At 42.1% G+C, this 24,048-nt stretch overlaps 1 protein-coding gene across 4 annotated transcripts in view; it reads left to right on the top strand.

Annotated features, from left to right (window-relative positions):
- Positions 1-24,048, top strand: part of PPARGC1A (PPARG coactivator 1 alpha) — a 612,967-nt gene that overhangs the window by 241,969 nt on the left and 346,950 nt on the right. The window lies entirely within an intron of this gene.

Raw genomic sequence — 24,048 nt, 5'->3', positions numbered from 1 at the left:
ATGGATCAACTGGATATACAGTTTTTCAAGTCCTATGCCAAACTCAGATTGCTCCTTGATTCTGCAAGGCAGAAAATGGCTGTTCTGTACAAAACAGGTGGAGACCAGAGTGGATGAGGTCTGAATCAGAGGCCTCCACTTGTCTGCAAGCTGATGGACTGTTGCCCTGGCATTTGTTGGAGGTGGATGACGTGAATGGAGCAGGCTCTGAGGAGCTCTACACAACATCTCATCTCACCCACTGGGGTTTTTCTTGGGCCCCCTCCCTGCCCTGGCATTGCAATTTAGTTCAATTAAAAAATCAAGAATTCTTTTTTTCCCCCATCAGTAGATTATACCCTCTTGGTGTGTAGGTGGGAGGGAAAATAATTCAGTTTGTGAGGCTCCAACAAGTACTTTATTGTACATTAATGTCCACTTAGCTGCCACCTGGATTGCTCCATCAATACCCAAGGCATTTAAAGTTGCAATTTTAGGATCTCTTTCACACTGGGTACAGTCACACTCCAGCTAAAGTTGCTGCCTCTTACTCCCCAACTGTGAGTGACTAACTGATTTTTTTACCCTTCACCATCACTCACTAGAGGATTGTTGGGGCTGGAATGGACAGCCCAGGTAGCTCCACCTGCCACTCATTTTCTTTCTTTCTTTTTTTTTTTTTTCAGCATTCCTTGTTTCTTTAGCACCTGTTTCCCAGACAGTTTGCTCAGCGGTGAGGAATAATGTCCCACAGATGAGGGCTGATCTTATTTTTTTTAAAAACATTCCTCATGAAACATTTACATGGCAGAAGCGTTTGAGCTGCTACAAGAGCCAGTGTATAGAAATCAAAGTTGAGTTTCCTTGTTGACCCTAAAATTAGGCCCAATCTTGGATCATGTAAAATGGTTTAAAATGTCATGGCTTTGGTGCAGAGGGATTCTTTCCTTTCTTCCTTCCTTCCCTCCCCTTAATTTTGGAAAAGTTTTAGATTTACAGAAAGCTTGCAAAGACAGAGTTCACATATCTAGAACATCTCTTCCAGGGAATGTTCCAGTCTTGATCATTTGCTATTCAAGACCATACTTTACTGAGATTTCCTTGACTATTGTCAAATGTCTTGTCCTTCTAGCATCTCACCCAGGACCCTGCATTACACCTTTGGTTCTTGACTGTGATGGTTTCTTAGACATTCCTGGTTTTTGATGACCTTGACGGTTTGGGGGAGAACTGGGTAGACCTTTTCCAGGATGTCACTCAATCAGGATTTGTCTGATTTTTCTCATGATTAGATTAGGCTTAAGGGTTCAAGGAGGAAGACCACTCAGTGAAGTGCCTTTTTTTACCACATTCCGTCAAGGGTTCCTGCTATCAACAGGACTTATCACTATTGATATTATATTGAATCTCATCATCTTGAAGAAGCAGCGTTTGTCAGGTTTCTCTACTGCAACATCATAACTTCCACTTCCCCTTACTGTACTCTTTACAAGGAAATCACAATGCATAGCCCACAGGTAAAAATTTGGGTTACTCTCCACCTCTTTGATGGCAGCATAAGGAGAGAAATTATTTGGAATTTTGCTGCCTGGGAGATTTGTCTTTTCTCTCTCATTTTCTTGCTTATTCAAATTATTTGCTTCTATCAGTGTTGTCTCGTAAGTTACTTATTCTTTACTTATCATTTAATTCTAAGTTACTTATCTTGTTCCCACTTTGGCGGTCAGGAGTTCTTTAAGTTGACGATGAGGTGGTTTTGAGATGTCCCCATCATTGTGTGTGTGTGTGTGTGTGTGTGTATGCTTGAACACTTATTTCCTGGCACTGCAAGGTAAGTGTTCCTTGGTCATTCTGTCTTTTTCTTGCCCCAGGCTGAGAACCAGCCATTTCTGAAGGAGCCCTGGTTTCTTTTATTGGAGAATGGTATTAGAACTCCAGAAGTAGGTACAAGCAAGGCTCCTCATTCCTGGGATATTATTGCTTCTCTGCCCTGAAGGCTTATCTAATGCAAACACGTTTTGTGGAGAGAGTTATGGTAGAAAGGTCCCTGACCTCTATTTGGGGCATGAGCCTGTATGTGCACATGGAGCTGTGCGTATGTTTGAGAAGCCACCAGACCTGTGAGCCTCAGTTTCCTCTGTGATACATAAAACAGACTTGGTATCCTTTTTACTGTGTTTATAGGGCTGCAGTTAAAATCCGGTGAGTTCATCTTATTTGAAATATTTTGAAAATTCAATGTTTCTACCCAAAGATTCTATTTTCATCATCCCAGTACTTTCACATGTATAGTACCTTGCCATTGTTGTCATTTTAGTTTGACCACAGATTTCATGCATTTTTCCAGTGTGGGATTCTAAAAACCAGCATTCAGTTTTTTTTTTTTTTCAAACTTAATCATCATTTTTGGCCTTTAAATTTATTTGATAGCATGCCTATTAGAAATTTCTTTTCTGAAAAAAGGTTGATTATTTTTCTGGATTCATTTTCTTTTTCTCAAATCCTATGTCTTAAGAAGCTTAAAAAGAAGTCAAACAAGTGAGACCTCAATCAAGGAGTAATTATAGTTATGCCCAGTAGTTGTGTCAGAGTAACTTGGAGGGTCTTCGAACCTTCCTTCTCAGCAGGCTCCCCTCCCACACTGGATGAACGTGCAGAGTGGAAACAGTCCACAACATGTCACATTGAGATAGGGACCCAACTGCATCCTTACCCTCCTTCCCACTGTAGAAATTCTGGGTCTGCCAAAGTGAATAGCCAGAAGGTTTATTTACCCTCCAATCTGTGCACTAGGAACAAAGCAAGACTAAATCATGCTTCCCCCATGCGCTGCAAGCTGCAAGCTAGGAAGGCTTCACTTTGTATGGAATGTGGTAGAGCTCTCAGTAATTTTAAAACAGATTCTCCAAGGCAACTAATTTGAAAGGGTACAACAAAAATCGAATCAAGCCCTTTTTGTTTGATGTCCCTTGGGTAAAGCAACTAGATGGCATCTATCTATATATCTATATGTATGCACGCACATGCACATTTGGCACTGTGGAGCTACGAAGTTGGAGGACAGGAGGCTCAGCCCACAGCTGTCAGTCTCTGGGTACTGTTCCCTGGCCTGGCGACCCTGTGGAATAACCCCCAGCTGTGGGCTAGAAATGATGCAGCGGAGGCGGTGAACCATCTCAGCATGAAGGGAGACATATTTTGCTGGTGCTGCTGTGTTTGTGCTGCTTATTGGAATTTTAAAATGTGGTCCTGGAAAAGGAGCCTCCGCTCTAGCCCTGCCCCCGATGATACCGAGATCCTGCTTCTGTGCTGGGTGCCAGCTCAGCCAGGCAACTGCCTGACTTTGCATGGAGCTCGGGCTCCTGTCACACCTGTTTAAATCAGTTTATTTGCCTTTCCTTTTAATTAAGAGCTAATGTCAGAGGGAGGAAAGACATAAACACGCAAGGAAGATGGCTGCCCATTGTGCTACACGCATGATGCAGAGGTGCTTATTTTGCAAATGAAAATTATTTCGCTCTAACGGGATTTCGTTTTGTTATAAATAAACCAGCTGCAGGTGAAATGACCAGGGAGCGAGAAGGCAGGGGTGGTGGGAGTGAGACGGCTTGACAGTGTGTTTATTTAGATGAACAGCCATGGTATTTCCAGTCTGGCGTGGGAAGGAGGCCTTGTCTCTGCTTCGGAAAGAGTTCCCTATGGGCTGTTGGTCTTAAGCACAGTTTAAGAGTGCTGCAAGGGGAGCCGTGCGCATCTCAAATTCAATTTGTTTCTAAGCAGCTAAAGCACTATTTAACTTTGTTCGTAAGTAGGAATCAGGAGCGTGATTGGCTAATGTTTGACTTCCAGGAGGCCTAATGAGATTTTATGAATAGCAGTATTGCTACAGCATCATAATGTATTTGCTGGCTATGCGTGGCAGTGAAAAAAATATTGCTGTCTATTAGTCAAATGACTTGGTTTCATGGCCCCATGGTGATTATTCCCATTTCCCTTTGGTGAGCGCCGGACAACTGCTTCTTCATTTTTGGACAAGTCGGTCTATTATTTTAATTGATGCTTCGTTTGCCTACATCTAATGTCAGTCAACTGTAGTTAATAGGCTCTGTTATAACGCCAAAGTGCTGATATTTTAAGCGTCGTTGGTGAAGCCCACTAGGCTGTGCGTTCAGACCTGCTCTGAGTTTGCATTCGTCATTCCACACTGGTGCCAAATTTATGTTGTTAAATTCATTTCAGCCATTGCGACTTGACAACTAATTTTGGATAAGAATGATTGGAATTGATAAACTCTCTTATTTTTGGAAGGGGCTGTTTTTCAAAACAAATCTTTTATCTAGTATGGCACATAATTTAGTAGAAACACACAAATCGGTTTTGTTGTTGATCATGAGGGTGGAGGAAGCATTCAAATCATCAGAGCTTTTACTTTTCAAGAAGGATTCAAAAAGTATTGTGTAAGGGCCATGATGCTCACCACAAATAATATACATGTGGAGATATTGTGTGAAATATTAATTTTTTGAAAGGGAGATGTGAAAAACACACTGGGTGTCTGTTTTCTACAAATATTATATTATTACTCATAGAAGAAAACTACACGCTTGGACATTTCTGGTGTGGCACAGAACTCTGATGAAAAGGTTAATCTGGGCCTCCCCGGGGGTGTAAGAGGTTAAGCATCAGCACTGTGAAGCTACCCGCAATCACTGCAGCATGAGTTTGATTCCTGGCCAGGGAGCTGGCCCACATGGTGCAGCAGACCCTTCCTGTCTTGCCCGCTGCTCCCTTCAGCAGTGTATTTCAGTCAATCCGCCTGTTCTGTTCCCCACTCTGTCTCTGGTGAGTCCTCTCACCCCCCCACACCTCTGGCCTGTACCCCAGTTCTTGTATGCATAAATAAATACATCTTAAAAAAAAGGAAAATAATAGTCTGTGTCATGAGTGCCTTCTCCTATAGGAAAAGCTCTTTACATGTGTAGTCTACTTAATCTTTGTAAGAGCTATATAAGGGAGCTAATATTAACCTCATTTTCCAGCTAAGGAAATAGCTTTGGTGAATTTGAATCACTTTCTAAGACCAATTGCTAGAATATGTCTGAGCTAGAACTCACATCCAGATGGGCCTGGTTGCAAAGCCTATTTCTTTTCATTAAAGTGGAAGTTCGTGATCAAATGGGTCATTATCATTCTTGCTCATTCTGTCTCCCAGTGCTCAATGCAGTAGCTAGTACTCAGTGAAATGACAACTTCCTTCCAGTCCTTTCCCTGACCCCTGACTTACCATCTGCACCTCTGCCTACTACCCCCTTGATTTCCCCCTTCTTATTTTATGCCCAACTAAATCAACCCCCTCTCTCATTGCAGTATTGGCTAATGACTTGCTGCTTGCTCAGTTGTCATTACCCTTTCTAATAATCCCCTTTTGGTATCTCACCAAACCACACCAGTGGGATAGATGCTCCCAGATCCATTTTTCAGGTGAGGAATTGGGACTCAGGGCTAGGCTAAGTGGTTTTCCATAGGCACATATTTCCTATTGCCTGGACCTGGTGTCAGATTCCAAATGTGCCCTATCCAAAACCTGAGCTCCTTTTTCTTGGAATCTGAGCTGGGTCTTGGAGGTGGGGATAGAACAGGTTGAATTGGACATTCTAAGCGAGGGCTGGCTGGAATTAAAAAGTCTGAGCAAAAGCTCAGAGCTATTAGAGTCTGTGCTAGTCCTGGGAAGAGGTACTTATTTGCCTTTTTTTTTTTTTAAAGATTTATTTATTTATACATATAAGAACTGGGGTACAGGCCAGAGTTGTGGGGTGAGAGGATTCACCAGAGACAGAGTGGGGAACAGAACAGGCAGACTGAGTGAAATACACTGCTGAGGGGAGCAGCGGGCGAGACAGGAGAGGTCTGCTATGCCATGTGGGTTGCTCCCTGGCTGGCCAGAGATTGAACTCGTGTTGCAGAGGCTGTGGACAGCTTCATAGGTTGCGTCTTAACACCATGCGCCACTGGGGAGGCCCAGGCACTTGTTTGCCTTGAATGAAGTCATTGGAATCCTGGTGTCTTAGATTTGTTTGCCAAAAGGAGAACCTGGGTCATCTAACAATGATGTGGTCTTCCTTGCTGACCACTGTAATCCCAAATCATGCTCCATCTCATTTCAGACTGGCCATTGGAACTTGGGAACCATTAGTGGGAGAGTGATCTAGTCTTCGACAAATTCCTTTTCTGATCACTCATTCTATAGTCAACAACTGTCTCCCTAATTTTGAGGGACCCATATCCACCTTTGAGGTGGTCCTCTTTGAGGGACCCACATTTCCTATTGTTGCCTGCCTTAGGGAAGAGAGGAAGATTGGCTCAGTCTCCATTCTAAGTTTTAAAGGGCACACACAGCAAGGTATGCTGGCTAGAACAATGTGGCTGTCCCCCAATCTGTCTTCTGCCTACTTCTCCCAGTGAAATCCTGATTTTTGGCATTTGCAGGGAGAACATTTGACAGATCCAGAGATACTCAAAAGCCCATTCCTGATGAAAGGGTTGAGTTTTTCTCCCCTTGTGCTGTTGTTTAAGTTTCAGGTTTCTGTCTCGGGAGCCTCTTGAAGTTAAGAAATTAGAGACCACAAACAGTGTCACTGCTGAGCTCCTGTGACAAAGTGGTAGAATATGAAAGACCTGCCATATCAAGCTTGTCAAATGTTTATTTTAGATGGTGCTGCAAAGGAAAATCCTGAGCTGTGCAGGTCTTGCATTGCTAGACTGAGGGAAGCAGGGGAGTTCTGACCTCACATATATTCTCATCTACCAAGCCTTATGGTGTAGGCCACTTGGTCATCTGTAAGTTACCCAGGTCCTTTTCTATGCCACACATTGGCTTCCCCATTGTCATGAGAATCGGTGGCCTTCATTGTTGTTCTAGGTAAATAGCATTATCTACCCAGGTCTCAGGCATGAAGGAAAAAGATTGCCTACGAGATAATTTTAGCTCCTCCTGTCCCTCTCATCCACAGCCTTTACCTCTGCAAGTGACTTGCAAACACGGTAGAAGATGTCTTAGCTGTCCAGTGCCTTTCCTCTTCCATTTCACAAAATTAGTACCTGCTTCATGCTAGAAGCTGGTCCAGACCCGAGGATTTAGTGACAAACAAGATAGATAAGGCCCTTCTCCTCCATAACCTTTCAGTTCACTCTTCCAAGGGGACGCTTGTCAATTCAGAGAGTTTTCTACACTCACAAAGCTAATCCTTTTCTACTCTTTTGAGCGTTGGGTAGCATTGTGAACTCTTTCTGCCCTTCTGTTCAATCAGCTCAAAATTTATTAGCCTGAGGAGTTTGTTTGGCTCAGCAGAGCTGGAGACTTGGGTGCATTTTTATAAATGATCTATTTCGATCATTTATAAAAATCTTAAAGAAGCCCAATATCAGGGTAGCCTCTGGGACTCCTTTTTCGTAGTCTGTCTTATTTTAAGGTGATTTACCTGACACGGGTTAGGTATATGGTATGTGTTCAATAAATTTCTCGTTGATTCATTGACCCCTTTTCCTTGTCAGACTCGTTCCCACCATCTCAGGATGACTCAATGTTTTCATGGCCCTGGGTTTGAAATATTGTCAGAAGTCTTTTTTGAGGTTAAATAAACCATATGAATTCATTTCTCCTGCTTCCCACACTTGCCTTCTCAGAGGAATACACGATCAAGCAGAGCTGAATGGCTTGCCTCCTACTTCAGGCCTGTTCCTTTCTTCCCTTTGCTTTTGTTGTCATTTGAAAACATTGATTCTAAGAATTTGCACATCTCAGAATGAAATGGTGTAAATCACCTCTTCCAGGGCCTGGGAGCCAGCCTCTGCAGCCTCTTGCCAATTCTGCGTCCCACTGGCCACTGATAGTGAAGTTTGAGTATTTTGTTCAGGGGGTTTCCACCTTCACCCTTGAGTTCAAAGCATGTTCATAAATTGCACCTCCTCTCCCCCCCAGCAATGTAAGATATTCATTCTTGCAAATATTAAGTGCCAGGATCTGTTTAATGTGCAAAGAGAAAAGATTGCAGTCCTAGGGGGAACTTACATTCTAGCAGAGCAGAAGACCATAAATTAGCAAACACGTTACAAAAGTGATCATTTCAGACAGTGGCGAGGACTCTGGAAGCAAATAACCAGGGTGAGATGATGGAGACATGGGGCCAGGGATGGAAGAAGCTGCTCAGACAGCATCTATTCTCTGAGAGGTGACATTGAGCTGAGCACGGAATGATGAGGGGCCAGATGCGGCATGATCTTGAGGAAATAAGCTCTTGGCAGAGGGGACCAGGCACGAGGGCTCTGCGGTGGGAGCACCTTGTTGCTTTATAAAGAATTCCCGGGCAAATTTCAACTGGACAGTTCCTATCATAATCTCTGCTGTGCATACTTCTGCTTTATAGTTTTAATAATGATTATTATTTTTGTATCACCAACTAATAAGCTACATGCTCCACATCCGTTAACAACCATTACTAGAAGGTAAAGCCAAATCAAGGCTGGAATATTCGTCTCCTCTGTTCAATTATATGTCTCACTTGCACATAGAAAGGGCTCAGTTAATATTTGTGATCTAAACAAATCCTTACCACGGCCTGCCCTTGCAATAGGAGTAGCGCCTCCCCTCATTCGAGATTGGAAGATTAAGGCTCAGAGATGAAAAAGAAAGAAGGTTGGAAGTTGAGCTCCAGACTGTCAAGGCATTTCTCAGTGTGCTCTCCCCCGGCCCCCATGCTTGGTCCAGTACATTCCACCCACCTTCTTCAAGAGTCTAATTCTGTTAGTGTTCCTCTGAGTCAAGACTGAGGCCGGGAGTTAATTTGGCTGTTCGCTCTCCCCGGTTCGTCAGGGAGTGGCCCTTCCACAGCCTGATCATTATGTGATCCCACTGATTTCTGAGCTAACTTGCTGCCTTTGATAGGGGCTCAGATCTTTTCAAAGAGCCAGACCTCAGACTCTGACTGCCAAAGTGTGCCCTCTAAGAGGTTTTACATAAATCATGGATTCAGAGCATGGTTCATGCTCTTACAGTCAGGCAAATGCAAAGGAGCAAAGAGGAAGAGAAATCACGTGAATTAGATACCTGCTATGTGTCCTTTAGGATGGGGATTTATATTTTATGTACCAATCCTAATTGGTGATTATATAGCAGGATGATGATGAGTGTTGGTTGGGGGTTCAGGTAGATCTGGATGAAATTCTGGGCTCTAGCCCTTAGATGCTATATGATTTAGAAAAATTACCTCATCTCCCTGTTCCTTAGTTTCTTAGTTAGAAAGTAGGCCTAATGTTACCTATTCTCTAGGCTTATTTTGAGGATTAATAAGATTTGTAAATGCTTGCCCAAAGGCAGCATTCAGTGATGTAACATAATAAATGACTATACTTTATTGAGTCTACGATGCCATATATTAAATCCCATTATTTTATATACCACTGGAAAAGATGCTGCCAATTTAGCTACCCTATACTATAAATCTCAAGATATATTATAATATTGGAGATGGTAACATGGGGAAATATGCATCTTGGAATGGATGAAACATGTTGTATGTTATAGGTTATATAATCATTAATAATGAAAATAAATTAACAAACTACCAAAGCATTGAGGCAAATCATTGGCCATTGTTTGTGAGTTGATTTAGGAATCGAGTGAAGCCACGTGTTTTATAGCCTCTCTCAATTATTTCTGACCCTCAAAATCAAAAAGATTTCCTGACATCACGTCAAGCTGTCCCACAATAATTTCAACCAGCTTCTGCTTATTTATTCCACTCTGCAGCTAATAAACAAGTGGTCAGTGTCCCCAGAACACTTATTCATCTGCTTGTTAACTTACAACTTAAATGCCTTTCTTTTAGACTAATTACAATATAATTATCTAGGCTTGCAAAACATCTCACCAATATAATGTGGATGAGTTCAGGGAATTAAGAGATCTTAGAAGTTTGCTATTCATTCATTCAAAAAATATTTCTGAGAACATAATATGTGCCTGGTAATTTTAAAACATTGGGAATAGGACTGTGAGCTGTACAAGGTCCCCTCTTTTGGATTTTGAGGAAGACAGATAGTAATGAGAAACAAGAAATAATATTTCAGGCAGTGATGAAATCTACAATAAAATAAAGCATTATAGTGAGACATAAAGTACTGATGCTGAGGCTATTATAGACACAATAGGAGGAACTTTTCTGGGGAGGTTACTATTGAGCAGTTACCTGCATAGTGGGAGGGAGGGGGAATATTCTAGCAAGAGGCAAAGATTATTGTGAAGACCCTTAAGGAAGAAATGGACTTTGGCTAGCTACAAGATAGCAGTAAGTGGAGAATGTAGTAAATATAGGGGAGTTTCTCTCCTCTCCCTATATTTACTACATTGATTCTAGTCATTAGAAGGAAAGTGGAGAGGTAGGCAGGGGCTAGATCATGGTGGGCATTGAAAAAAATAGGATGAAAAGAGAGAAGTTTATTCTAAAGGTAAAAGGAAACCAGTGGAGGTTGGTGGTCCATTAAACTGGGAGGTGGTGAGATCTGATTTTCTTTTTCTTCTTTTCCGATTTCTCTGGTTACATCGTAGAGAGAGAATTGTGTGGTGGGGAATAGGGAGCAAGAACTGAAGGAGGAAGACTGGTTGGAAGGTTGCCACAGAGACCTAGATCAAATAAAAAATGGCAGGGATAAAGATGGAGAGGTGTGGCCAAAAAGGGCAGATGTGGAAGGTTGAGTTCTGGGATCTGGAATTGGGAGTGAAGGAATGTCAACTCTCAGTTCTGACTCGTAGGCTTTGGGTGTGAGTCATAGACTAGGTGATAATGCCGCTTATTGTGGTGGGGACGAGCACACTCAGGGAGATGCTGTGGTCAGGTTACCACTGAATGCCCGTTAGTCATCCAAGTGGCGTGGTTGGGCGTGGTCAGGGGGCAGGTATGTGATCAGGAGCTCAGAAGGAAGGTCATGTCAATGGTATAAACTTGAAAAATAAAACTTCAGGTGAGATTTTCTGGGAGATGATGGAGATAGAATTTGAAAATATTTGGATGAAGAGAAGGATCCCACAAAGAGTCACAAGGGGCCGCCATGGGAAGGGAGAGGATCCTATGAGACACTGAGGACTGGATTCTAATTGCAGAGTGATCGAAGCATGTAAGGGTGGGAGCTTGGAAGAAAGAGACATTTCAGTGTTGATGAGGGTCAAAGGAGCAGAAACAAACACAGAAAGGCAAGGGGACAGAGCTAAGAAGTGGTAGAGCTGGGATTTAAACTCAGCGATCTTGACTCCTCCAACTGGGTTCTTAACCATCACACTCAACTGCCTTTTATGTGGGATCCTTGGAAAGTGTACCTTTAACGGGAGGGGAATGGACCCGATGTTCAGAGGTACCAAAGAAGCAACAGGATAGGAGCCCTGCATTGACTTAGTGGAGAGGCATTATGGTCAGCTTCACATGGGTAACAGTGCCATTTTGAAAGAGGCCAGAAGTCATAATGAAAATAAATGCTGTTTGGAATGGAGAGAGCAGGCAGAATTCATTTTCTCTTTTTTCCCTTTCAGGTAGCTCTGGGCAATAAAGGCCACCAACCACTATTCAAATCTGATTAAACAAAAGTTAAAAAAAAAAAAAAGGCAGAGAAAAGACCTCAAGAGCAAGTGGCAAGCTTAATCTTTGGTATTTAGAATGATGAAGAGAAGCAATATGTGAAATCCACTTAAAATATGATTTCATGTTCTAATATACATTTTGAATTTATGGGGAACTGACTTCTGCCATTTATTCAGAGAGCAAAAAAATGTATATGCTCTGCAGCTGAACTTATCATACCATAATGGGACACCTAGCATTTTTCACAAGTGATTGATCTTCCCCACCCCTTAACAGTCCTTTCCTAACTGTTACAAAAAATGGAATACATTTCAAGCTTCTCTTGAGTTGAATTGAGCAGAAAACCAAAGAAGCCACGAACACTTGCCAGCTTTAGTAAGAAAAAGAAAAGAGGTAGGGGTGGGGTGTGTTGCCTTCACTTTATGAAAAAGGAAGAAAATTTCAACTGGGAGAAACACCTGGGGGTGGATATGTTAATTGGAATATTCCCCACTAAGGTTAAATAGAACTTAAACACTGTTTGAAGCCTATGTTATATATCCCAAAATACATACTGAACCAGGAGGTAAGGAAACTGGGTTTTATTTCCAGCTGTGTCGTTGATTTGAACAAGTTGTTTAACCTGTCTGTAGAGCTCAGTTTATCCATCTTCAAAATGAGAAAAACAGCGTTTTCTTATACCCAACAGAACCTGAAAGCCAGGTTTCATATTCAAAGCTCAGGGTTCTATTTAGATTTGAGTTTTAAGGTGAGGGAATCTTCTTTCAAAAAAAAAAAAAAAACCACAAAATGGAAAAAAACCAGAATCCTGAAAACAGGGAGAAAGAAAAACAGCCGCCGTTGGGGTCTAACAAGTCTCCTCCAGTTACACACACTCTAGTGCTACTTCCTTCCCCTAAGCTCTAGTGGAATTTGTAACTTGCTCTTCTCTACTAGGGTGAGCAACTCCTGAGGGTTTGCTTCCAGTTCCTAGGAACTCACACAGATTGGGTCGTTGTGGTGATTGTGTATAGTCACCTTGCCTGTGCTCTGACTTAAAGCCCCTGGAACAATGTGATACTTGAAAACAGAGAGGGTGTTCCTAATCAGGTTAACTAGTCACATATTTGGAGTTTTATTCAGGGGGCAGGTCACCATGGCTTGCAAAAGACTCACCCCATAGTAATCCCCCCAACTTTTTTTACACCTACAATTTTTAAAGCTTTGCAAGTGAGATAATAAAAATGTTCAGATTCTATAATATTAGAAAAAGTCATTTGCTGGATTATTTGACTTGGCAGTCATTTTTGGAACATCTGCGGTATGGGGCTGTCACATCCTAGTGCTGGGGGAATTTGAAGAGGGCGAGGCTCAGTTCTTGCCCTGCAGAACTGAGGTCAGACCCCACGGTCTGACTGGTGAGCTGGCCATGCAGACACATTCATCACTGTAGAAGAATGCAGCTGTGAGATCCCCAGGTGAGGGGAAGCTTGTCATGTAGGTGTTGACCCTGGGCGGCTTCCTGGAGGAGATGGCATTCAATTTGTGCCGTGAAGTGTGGAACAAATTAAAAATAACAGAGTTGATCAATTTTAAGTGTCTTAATGGGAAAACTGTGCTAGAGTTTGGCTCTCTGGATTCTGTGTCTTTATTCTGCAATCCTCTTTGTTAGAAAATTTGACTTTTCTGAGATAATGCGTCCTGTGTTCACTCCTGTCTTCTTTACCCTTCATGTATTTCCTAATGTTACCCTGCACTCATCTAACCAACCCCTGATCTGTCATGCGAAAGAATCCATATTTGTTTGGCAAGCCCAGTATTTCTTTCTGGGGCCCGTGGTTCAGTTTGGTTTCAATTTAACCTTGGGTTTCTACCTTTTTGCCCAGGCGTGTAGTGATAGAAACCCTATAATCCAGCTATAAAATCAGATCAAACCACTTGTATCGATCAAGTCACCATCAGCCCCTTGAGCATGGCACAGGAAATGTCATAATTAGCTTTTCATGGAAATGAAGAACATGGAGATGTGTTTATAGCATTTTATGAAATTTTTATGGACTGGAAAGTGATTGACATGTTAATAAACAGCAGAAAAATATTTTGGTTTGCTTTCTAGTTATCCTCATATTTCCTATTGGAAACCTGTTGTCAACCAGCGTATGTCTTCATGCCCAGTGTACACACGTCTGCTGATAATTACTATTTATACTTCATTTAGAAAGAAATCCTGGAGGAACATTGGAACACCAATCTGTACCATCTAGTTTCATTTTTATTCAGTTCAAATCTTCCAGTTGCTAAAAGGAGGGGAGGTGCTAATGCTTGTTTTTTTTTTTTTCAAAGCATGCCACAGTTTTTTGAGATGTTATCTAAGGGATTTTTATTTCTGAGTGCCGGGAACCTGGCAAAAATCAGTGCATTATCAGTGTTGGTGCAAATTCTGATCTCTGCGTGATGTTAGTTTCAGCTTACCTGTGTCTCCAGCTCTCTTCCACGTGACTACATAAACAGAGTGATCATATAATCAGTGTCTTCAAAGAATACTCTATGCCTCTCTTCAGTACCTTCTCCACATCAGCTCATTTTGCCTCCTGTATCCAAAGTGTCTTTCTGAAATCAGAGTCTATGCTATTATTACTGTTGCTAACAATAGCTCATGTCCACAGCAGGGAAGAACAATTAACAAATTCATGAATTGTGTTTGTTTACATGTCTGAGCTCAAGGCTAATTATTTAATTAAGTCTTCTGTCTGAACGGAAGTGTTAGCACATGGAAGTGTTGCCGAGTGGCAAATAAGGTGAGTTTGAGAAATTCCAAATTACCTGTGACAGATAAGTCAAAGATTCATTGAAGACCTAGACTTAAGGTAGGAATATTTTGATCTCTACAGCTAAGTTTGGGAATTCTTGGTAAAGAGTTCATTAATGAAATTAGTTTAAGCCTTTTGCAGTCTTAGAAATTACTTTGGAGCTATGACTAATCATTACTACCATCATCATTACAACGACTGACAAACTGTTAAAATATCTCAACAAAGTCTTTGTCATATTATATGTTGCAGTCATGGACAAATGTAGCTGCTGATGGTTCTTGACCTCAAAGCCCCAACTTACTCTCTGCCTCTTCTGTGTGCTCCCATAATTCCTTATTTATATTTTTCACTTGCATCATGTAAAAACTACCACTCTCTCATGGGGGCTGACTTACATCTTGGCTTCTCATCATCACTTACAGTATTTCACATACTTCAGGTGCTCCATAGATGTTTGCAAGAATGGAAGGCTGATTTTCAGAATTTCATTGATTTTAATACCAACCAAGACAATAGTTTGCCCTTAAAATAGCTTCTTTTAAATATGTAAGTGCAGATAGAAAATTAAGGCAGTTATGAGGCTTTTGTAGTTAATAATTTTTTTCGAATTGTCTTTATGTCTGGAGGAGAAGTAACTTAAAAAGAAGATAAACCTTTGAAACATCTAGTCATTTGCTCACTTGAGGTATAATGTTTTTCTTTGGTTTCCTCAACAAAAGATAAGCTCTGACATCTGGTCATTATCTCCCCTCCCCGCCCCCCATGTCTTATTGTTTTAACAAATCAGGAAAATGCTCCCTGAGACCACAGACTCTGCCTTGAATTGAGTTTGACTATTCCAACCACACTTACTAGTTTCTGCATTCCATACATTGCTGAGTGTCTTTTAGAGGCATGGATGTTTATGGTATACGATGGGGTCAAATATGAGAGAGAGTGACCTCTGGAATCATCAGATAAATGTCCATTCATTAACTCCATGGCATATGGGCTGTGCTATTAACCACTCTGTGCCTTTGTGTCCCCATATATCTAACCATCATTATAATCTGTAGGCTAGGGATGGTAATAATCACAGAAATAGATAATAATCCTATTCATAGGGTCATTGTGGTGAATATATGAATTAATACACCTCATCAACATCAAGAACTTGGCACACATATGTGCAACTCAATTGATATTAATGAATGGAGTCCTCCAAATTCATGTGTGAAGGTCCTAATCCCCAATGTGACAACGTGTGCAGGTGGGGGTCTTTAGGAATTGATTAGGCTTAGATGAGGTCATTCAGGTAGAGCCCCAAGATCCTTATAAGAAGAGGAAGAGACCAGAACCATCTCTTTTCCCATCAACTGAAGACATGGCATTAAAGCGTCCTCTGCAAACCTGGAGCAGGACCCTCACTAAGAATCATCTTTTCCGGTGACTTGATCTTGGAAGTCCTAGCCTCCAGAACTATGTGGAAGAAATTTCTGATGCTAAACCCACCCAGTCTATGGTACTTTGTTATAGCAGTCTGAGCTGACTTGCATGTTCTGCTCTTAGCCAGCATATAGACTTGGGGTGAAGGTGAGGTGGCAGTGAAGAAGCTCCAGGTAGAGAAATTCAAAGGTTAGCTGACATTAATTAGATGGCAAGAGAAATGCCTTACTGGCAACAAGAATCATGCATTTAGGGGAGACAGTACTTATAATAGAAACTTAGGAATGGGAGTTACATTCTCCAAATCATACATTTTTATAAATGAATGACAAATCAATAAAATTAGATTTTAAAAAAGTGAAGAAGATCTCACTTTTGTGCAAATCCCAGAGCTGGGGAATTGCATGTGGAATACTATGGTGGTGACAGAATACAAGGCATGTTGGTGTCACCAAGGAGACTTGTGGGAATAGAGAGGAGAGGTGGGTGGAGAGACAATGGAAAATTAGGATGGGCAAATTTGGATGCAGTGTCCCGTTGTTCTGTGCCACATGAGGAAACTGGCTTTGGAACCCAAATGAAACTGATTTCATATGAGCCCTAACCTTGCCTCTTTTAGCTGTGTGGCTTTGGGCATCTTGATACAGCTTTCTGAGTGTCACAGTCCTCCTCATCTCTCAAATCAGCACACTTTTCCGAAGTCATTGTGCCTGGCTTCTCAAAAGATGCCTACAATTAGCCTGTCTCCTGTGTTCAGAGTACTGGGGTTCTTGCAAATGAGGACTTACACTCCAACAACTATCTTTGAGAGTTAACTGGCACAAGAAAAGAAAGGACCTCTTCATTGTAAAATTTCAAAGGAGTCAGGCTAATTGGGTGGGTCAAGCCCTCTAGTTTAACGGAAGGGTTTAGTTTGTGTTGATAGGTTTTCTTCTGAACATCATTTAATCAAAAGCTAAAGCAAGAGGTCTCATACTTGCTCCCATGAGAAGAACAGAGGCTTCAAAGTCACCAGAAATACTTGCTAAGGGAAGTTTGTAGAAGAATAATACATTAATTGACATTTGTATAGAGTGCCCTTTCTTGTTCCACCCACTTGTCCTTTCTGCATTGCAAATCCCACAGTGAGTTGGTCTCCGTTGACCTTCTTACTCAATAGTTCACCAGCACACCATCCTGGGAGCAATTTTTAACCACAAAACACAGTCTGATGTCTCGCTTCAGCTCGTGCCTGAGGATGAAATAAGATTCTCTCCTCTTGTTTGCACTCTTGATTTGTTTGCTCCTTATTGATCAAAGAACACAATGCACAATTTGTTTTTCATCTTAAGTCAGGATATTCTGTATCTGTCATAGTGTCTATGAGTTATTGATTCACTATGATCAGTAAAAACTCCTTTGTCCCTAAAGTTACAGGCACTGGGCCTTCCTGAAGAGTTTTGGAAGGATAGTCATCCATCCCATTCAAAATCAATGACTTTCAACTTTTCCCCTGAGCTTTGCTCTGAGTTAAGGAAGAATTAGATTTAGATCAAAATAGTCAAGGCTAGGAGGGCCCCTCTTAATTTCTTTACTTCATAACTGGCTTATTGTAGGAGGATCTGTAAATAAATGTAACTGCTGTGCAAGGCTTCCATTCTGCTCAGTATTTTCCCCCCAATTTATTGAGTAGTGGTTATCCTGACATTTCCATTCTAGTTGCTAGTGCATTTTAAAAACATGCACATCTATTGGAGCATTAGAGGAAACTTGTCTGAGCTCTTACAACCTGCACAGCTCATTCACATCAGGAAATATGTGTAGACTGTAAAATACATGAAACCCAAGCCTTTAATGGCAGCAAATTGATTCCCAAAATGAACAAAGCAAATTAGTAATAAAAATGGTAACCCAACAGACCTTTTTGCTTTAACCTCAGTCTAATTCTGTAGACACAGGTTCTGTTGTATCACTGCCAATTTACTTTTCTTTTCTCAGCAGATGTTCATACAAGGTGCTACATATTAAATTTTTTTTAAAACTTCAAAATCTAGCAACTCATTATTACCACTTACCTTGGTTTTTATTTTAGAAATTTTGGCTTTAGAAACCAATACTAAATTATGGAAGTATATATAGCAGGTGACCTATCTTCATTATTCTTTATTTTCCATGCAAGGTAGAGAAAGCTAATGATAACTATGCTTATATGGAAAACTCAGGATCAGAATTATTTTATCCTTTAATTCCATGCAATTGGGAGCATTCTCTTTGTATTTTGCAATTTTATTTTTTTCATTCAGTGAAGTGTACTTTTCCTCCATTTAAAGATAAGTGTGATAATAATGTTAATGGATCTGGTGAAAGGGGAACCCAACCAGAGATTAATATTTGGACACAGCATGATCTGAACTCACTCTTTGATGTTACTGTGCTTGTGAGAGTTTTGATTGATAAATCAAGCCTGTGTGTTTACATTGCATTTGGAATGGCATTTCCTCTCATGTCATTAATGGGTTGTCTCAGCTGCTGTTTGAGAATGTCCTTACTAGTGAAGAGGAAGTATTTTTCATCTGTCTTGACAAACATGTATCATGTCCATATCTACGTAAAAGCAGCATTTGTAAGCACATTTTTTTCTTGTGTTGTACAGATACCTTCAGCTTTGATATGGTGAGCAAATAATCATTTCTCTTGACTTAGTCTGTTTGAACTTGGGATTCATCACAGACACACCAGCACCAGTTAGGACTCTGAACCCACCCAGGGGAGCTCAGGACACTCAGCCCATTTGTTGCTCTGTTTAGTTCTTAACACTTGGTGTGGCAATTTTTGTTGATCTGCTGGTTTCTTTTCATCCTTCTGGGAGCTCCTCAAGGTCAGAGACCATGTCTTCTTCATTGTTGTTTCCCCAGAACCTGACAGAACACATAGTATATTCTCAACAGAGGAAGGAACTTCAGTTGATGCCAATTGGAGTTAGAGATCACAACTGAGTTTGTTGGTGGGCTTGATCATTTGACTCTATGGGGTTCAAAGAGGACTTTAAAAAAATGTAGGGTTAGAGGAAAGCCATGAAGGAAGAATGGAAAACAGAAATTAGATAGTCTGACAATGCAGACAAGATGTTAAATGTGTGAATCCATTGTGTCTTGGACCCAATGTCAGTATTCTAGCCAGATATATGTATAAAATACACATATATATTATATATATATATATAAATTTATTTATTTATGCATACAAAAACTGGGGTATAGGCTAGAGTTGTGGAGTGTGAGAGGATTCACCAGAAACAGAGTAGGGAGCAGAACAGGCAGATCTACTGAAATATACTACTGAGGGGAGCAGCGGATGAGACAGGAGAGGTCTGCTGTGGCAAACAGGAATTGAAATCATGCTGCAGAGGCTGTGGATAGCTTCATAGTGCTGTGCTTAACCTCTTGTGTCCCCAGGGGTGTCCCAGAAATATATTTGATTGTAAGGAAGCAAAAGTCATACAGGCTAATTGAAGTAAAGGGTTTGTGTGTGGGAGTGGGGCAGGAATGGGACAAACTCACAGATGCAGGAAATGAAGCTGGTGTTACCCCAGATGGGTTGGAGTAGGGCATTTGCTGAGAATGGAGAGCATCTCTCTTTCTGTAAGAGAGGATGGAACCTGGCTTTTCAAGACTCTCCAACTGTACATCGCATGCCTGCTTCTTTCCAGGTCCTCTCTATCTTTTTTTTTTTTTCTTCAAGATTGATTTATTTATTTATACAAGCACTGGGTACAGTCAGAAGTGCAGGAGGGTGAGAGGATTCACCAGAGCCAGAGCGGGGAGCAGAACAGGCAGACTGACGAAATACACTGCTGACGGGAGCAGCAGATGTGGCAGGAGAGGTCTGTGCACCATGTGGGACCCTCTACGGTGGCTGGGCATCGAACCGGCGCTGCGGAGACTGCGGGCAGCTTTGCAGTCCAGCGCTCAACTGCTGTGCCACTGGGGAGCCCCTCCTCTGTGTCTTGATTGTTTTCTTTCTGTTAATTCTTGGGCCAATATGGCTAGCACCATGATTTCTTAAGACCTCACAGTTCTATTACCCAGAACCAAGAGATATTGGTTTCTGTGGCTTTTAGACAGTTTCTCAAGAGAATTTGAGCTGATTAGCCATTGGTCAGTCAGTGGGTCGGTGGACTGTGCCCCTATGATCATTTCTAGTCCAATTCACGAAGATTCAGTATGGGGAGAGGTAGCCCCTTCTAGAATGACTAAGGTTCTTTAGAAAGGGTTGTGGGTAGGGCTGGCAGTAAAAGCTCCCCATTATAGTTCGGTTGGAGAATGAAAGAAGCCACACAGAGGGATCCTCTCAAGTGTTTAAAGGCTTTGACATGCCCCCTATGACTGAAGGCCTGGAGCAAATGTTCCACATTGTTTACTCTGGTGCAGAGAGTTGGGAAATAGTTCCTTTGCTGTGGTGGTTTGGGCTACTGTTGAATCCTTCCTGAAGAATTTGATTTCTGGATAGAGTGTGAATCCAAGGACATGTGTGATGTCCCCACCACCAGAGCTCTGCCTCCTTCATCCTGGCCCTCCTTTTTTATTTATTCCTCTTGCCCTGGGTTAGGTGGTGTAGGGAATAGTGACATTCGTGTCACGTTAGGACAGGAAATTAAAACCCAGGACAGTCTCCCCCTCCACCTTATGGAGGGTGTATAGTCTCCTGCATCAAGCGCACCTAAGAGCAAAACATTTCATTCATTATTCAACAAATATTTATTGAGGAGTAACTCTGGGGTAAGTGTGTCCCCTGCATAGGGGCGCAGTGGGTAGATATGTTCCTAACCTCATGCAAATTTATATTCTCACTTATATTTTCATTGTGGGGTTGGGGAGAAAGACAGGCAATTAAAATAAAAGATAATAGACAATAAGTACTAAAGGACAGCACCCACAGGGAGTGGGTGAAGAGATACTGGACATGCTACTTTTAACCAGGTGGCCAGGGAAGACCTTCTGATGAGGGCACACTGTCAACTGTCAGAAGGCACTAATTCTGCTGCAGGAGACACTCCTAGAACCCTGTTCCCATGAGCTCCCTTCTGAAATGCTGTTGAGGTCAGATGCAAGCAGTTTGTCTGCTGATCATGGCTTATCTTTGGGAAGATGCTGATGACTGGTGGATCTACTGTGTACCTATGTTTAGATGCTAGTGATGTTGTTGGGTGGGCGAAGGCACCAAGTGTAGGGCTACTTGGGTTTATGTGAAACCCGGCTTGTGTTGACAGAGGAAAAACACCCAGGCAGAGAGTTCAGACTCTGTGGATGCTTTGAGTGTCGGTGTATTGAGTCTTTGATAAGGAGAATTTCACTGGCAAACTGAGCTTCTCAGTGAAATGCAAATCCTTAGGAATACCTACACTTGAGGAACAGACACTTGGTAAGGGGCAGACATACTTAGAGCTAAGTACTGAACTCATGCCTCATATGTTTATACTTTGGATATAAATTAAATACTGTTTTTTGCTGCAGCTTTTTGATGCAACGTTCATGACATTTGTGTTTTAATGGATTCATAATTACAGACGTCCCCTGAAACTCAGTCTCAAACCTGTTTGGTCACTAGGCTGCTTTTTGGGGTGTAATGCCACCTTGTTGTTCTAGGTGTAGGTAGGAAAATAGTCATCAGGCTGCCTGGAAATGTAAGGTTCAGAGAAAGCCACGCATCTTTGTGGAAGTTTCAAGCACATTATCACTCACTTACAGGCATTAATGACTCTGATAATGTAGTGAAGGTTAGCATAAATAGGCTCATCATTAAAGTTGATGGCAGAAGTATAAACAAGGCCCACACTATTAAATTTGCTATTTGTTCGTTATGCATCTGGAATTATCATCCTGTCTTGAGCTGTCTCATACTGGGTATTTCTAAACCTAAGTAGAATATGGTATTATTTTGTTTTTCTGCTACTGAGTTGATTTTTTAACATCCTCTCACCTACTAATGGGATTTCCAAGGCTGAAAGTGACATCTTTTGGCTTTTCCAAGGTGGTGGCTTCCGTTCCGATCACCACACTTTTCAGAGTACCACGATTTTCCAGGCAAAACTTGGCAGTAGATTTAAGGAAGAAGATTAAGGATTTGAGGGTGTGACCTTGGCAACACAGTGTCTTTGAGTCTTTCTGCCAAGATCTGTGGGGGAAGATGTGAGGATCAGCAGCCTCTGTCATGGAGGGGGCATTAGGCCCTGTGCTATAACCAGTGCAGGGGGAATTAGGAGCCAGACTACTGGGGTGAGTGACATTGGACATTGAACAGGGCCCCTTATAACCTCCTTCCTTAATAGAATGGAGGCCATATAGGGGGGATTGTGAGGGTTAGGTGTGCAAATCCTTATAGAGAGTTAGACATGTGCCTGGTGTATATGTACGTATTCAGCAGACACTGACTTTTACATAAAACAGGGATGATTTCAATGGCTGGAAAAGTATGGTGTCATGGATGACATTAATTATTCCTGGCTCCTAAGAATCCAGGCACTAAAATAAAAAGGAAGCCGGAAACACATTTATTGCCCTTACAGCACTTGCAGGCGAAAACGCACCGCTGCACGCGCGACGAAAGAACACTAGTTATTTTGCCAAATGTCAGCATCAGAGGAGCGCTCGCATATATTTGAACAGTGTTTCTATTTTGCAGGGAGCTAGCTCTGCTCTTCTGTCTGGAGGAGCAGACAAGGAAGGTTCGAAGGACAGATGGAAAGGGAGAAAGTGGAGGGAAAGGAGATGAGGTCAGAGAGATAAAAAGGAGAAGTGGTTGCCCTTCGTGGGAGACTCTCCTCCTGCCCTGGTCTCACCGTCTGGCCGGCTGCCTTTCCAGCCCTAAGGACAAGGAGTAGGCTCCCCTGGGGCCTTACCTCAGCCAGCACTGGTGCTGCGACAGTCCTGGGGGCTGTGTCAACTTGCGAACCTGTACACGGGCCTCCATTTAAGGGCCTCCATTTAACTCTCTTTCTTTCTTTCTTTCTTTTTTTTTTTTTAAAGATTTATTTATTTATTTATTTATTTATGCAAGCACTGGGCACAGTCAGAAGCGCGGGAGGGTGAGAGAATTCACCAGAGCCAGAGTGGGGAGCAGAGCAGGCAGAAGGACCGAAGTACACTGCTGAGGGGAGCAGAGTGGGGGCAGGAGAGGTCTGCGCGCCATGTGGGACTATCCTCCGGTGGCCGGGGAGCAGCCAGGGACCGAACCGGCGCTGCAGAGGCTATGGGCAGCTTCGCAACCCAGCGCTCAACCACTGCGCCACCGTGGAGGCCCTAACTCTCTTTCTTTTAAAACTCTGCTCCAGCATCACTTCCCTGGGGAAGTTGTCTGGAGTCTCTCAAATAGGCATTTCCTTATTTCATAAACACAGACCTGTGTTACCTCCTTCATAGCTTTCCACAGGGTGCTGTGTGTCCTGATAACAATATACACCTTTCTGAAGTTGGACCCCCCAACCCTCTGCGCTGGCGCTGGAGAGGCATCAACTGTCTGTGGCGCTATGGTAATCAAAGCAGTTAACATCTGTACACCTTATTTGCTTAAATACATGTTAATCATCATATGACTAAATTGTGCAGACACTTTCTGGGATGTTCTGTATACTGTATTGTTTGCCTGTCTATCTCATCAGATGGGCTGCAGGCTCCTTTAGGAGAAAGCTTCTGCCACCTCTATACCTTTATGTCCTAGCCCGACGCCAGCACAGAACACATGATCAGTAGGTGCCTGGTGAATATCGATATGGGTGTGAATAAGTGAAAAATGCATATACTCATTGTTCAGTAAAAGCATGCTAAAGAAAACCAGTTTAGCTGCTATTTTTGCTCAAAGCTTGTGGGAGAGTAGGAGTCAGACTGCCAGGTTCCTGAAATTCGTCACTGGCTCTCCCCCAATTTGCTGTCATGCCAAGTAGGAGTTTTGAGATCCTGGTTTTTCCTCTCATTTGACTTAAGCCTTCCTGAGAGCAGGCACCAGGTCCGTGTAATTTACAACCGTATTCCTAATACACTTGCTGCGTATAATGCATGTTCAGTCAATACTCATTGGGTGATTGAGTGATCAAAACACCTAGTGCAGTTATATATAACCACGTAACTAACACACACACACACACACACACACACACACACACACACACACACTCTCTATCAGTTTGTCTATTGGTCGGTCTATCTATCGGTCTATCATCTATCAATATTTATACGCTGCATAACAGCGTT

Source organism: Talpa occidentalis, unplaced genomic scaffold (genome assembly GCF_014898055.3).
Source record: "Talpa occidentalis isolate TD23 unplaced genomic scaffold, MPIMG_talOcc4v2.1 talOcc4.6, whole genome shotgun sequence".
In the NCBI taxonomy this organism is placed as follows: Eukaryota; Metazoa; Chordata; class Mammalia; order Eulipotyphla; family Talpidae; genus Talpa; species Talpa occidentalis.
The sequence above is the reverse complement of the archived record's forward strand: the minus strand, read 5'-3'. Positions and strand labels throughout refer to the sequence as shown.